Genomic DNA, 1,421 nt, shown 5'->3' with positions numbered 1-1,421 from the left:
ATGACGGTAGTAGGCCTGATCACCGACAACGATGAGGCAGCCTATAGGGACTTGGTCAGAGACCTGGCCGTGTGGTGCCAGGACAACAACCTCTCACTCAACGTGATCAAGACAAAGGAGAGGATTGTGGACTACAAGAATAGGAGGACTGAGCATGCCCCCATTCTCATCGACAGGGCTTATCAGTTATGTCCTATGACAGGTACATTTGTATTTGTTATCCTCTACAGTATAACAATATTATGACACCTAAAAGAGTTTGTGGCTTAATTCAGCTGTCCTGGTTGTATTCTTTTTTCCTCAATGCCATCGTTATCTCTCTGAGTTTGCGACTGCAATTTTGTGGTAACGTTCTAGACAGACTGTATTGTGACAACTACTCGATAGTCAAGCTCGCCTGTTCAAATACTACGCTGAATAACATATGGGGTCTTGGTTCCACTGTGCTTTCTTTTTCTATATGTCCTACCATATACTCATATGTAAAAATTCTACAAATTCGTTTAGTCTTCAAAAGAGACAAAACAGAAAGCATTTAACACCTGTATGTCACATATAGCCTCTTTGCTGAACTTCTCCTCTGGCTGCTTATTTGTGATTCTGCAAGGCAGATATGATACTGCACATCTTCCACCTATACTTCGCACTATTTTATTAGGTTATTTTCTAATATGTCCACCACTTTTCAATACTATTATGTATGCATTAGGATGGCTAAAATCAGGCAGGCTTGTAAAAAGGTATTGAGGCTTTAACCTAAAACATAACCTGATTGTTATTTTTTGGTAATAATTAATTGTGTGTTGCTGCTTCTTTTTGCTTATTTTGACTGTACAAATACGTTGTATTTTTGGCATAATTATTTAAGAAATCGTATCTTTTATCATTTATTTTTACTGAGAATATTGTCATTTTAGGTATCTGATCTTTAATAATTAACCAATAAGGCGACCCCCAAGCCTCTGTTCTAAAACCTTTCTGGTTTTCTACAGATGTTTGGGTTTGTTAATAAATAGACTGATTGAATAGAATAAAATGAGTTGCTACTTGCTCGTTTATCAAATCAACTCAAATTTGATTTGTCACATACACGTGTTTAGCATATGTTATTTTGTGTGTAGTGAAATGCTTGTGCTTCTAGTTCCGACAGTGCAGTAATATCTAACAAGTAACATCTAACAATTTCACAACAAATACCTAATACACACAAATGTAAGTAAAGTATTGGAATTAAGAATATATAAATATATGGACGAGCAATGTCAGAGCGGCATAGACTGAGATACAGTAGATAGTACAGAATACAGAATATACATATGAGATGAGTAATGCAAGATATGTAAACATTATTAAAGTGACATTATTAAAGTGACTAGTGTTCCATTTATTAAAGTGGCCAATGATTTCAAGTCTGTGTATGT

General features: G+C 35.6%; 1 pseudogene; it reads left to right on the top strand.

Annotated features, from left to right (window-relative positions):
• LOC115206806 (olfactory receptor 52E8-like) lies at nucleotides 1-747 on the top strand (annotated as a pseudogene).
• Nucleotides 748-1,421: the final 674 nt, after the last annotated feature.

Source organism: Salmo trutta, chromosome 13 (assembly GCF_901001165.1).
Source record: "Salmo trutta chromosome 13, fSalTru1.1, whole genome shotgun sequence".
Lineage (NCBI taxonomy): Eukaryota > Metazoa > Chordata > Actinopteri > Salmoniformes > Salmonidae > Salmo > Salmo trutta.
This window is presented reverse-complemented; position numbering and strand designations above follow the sequence as displayed.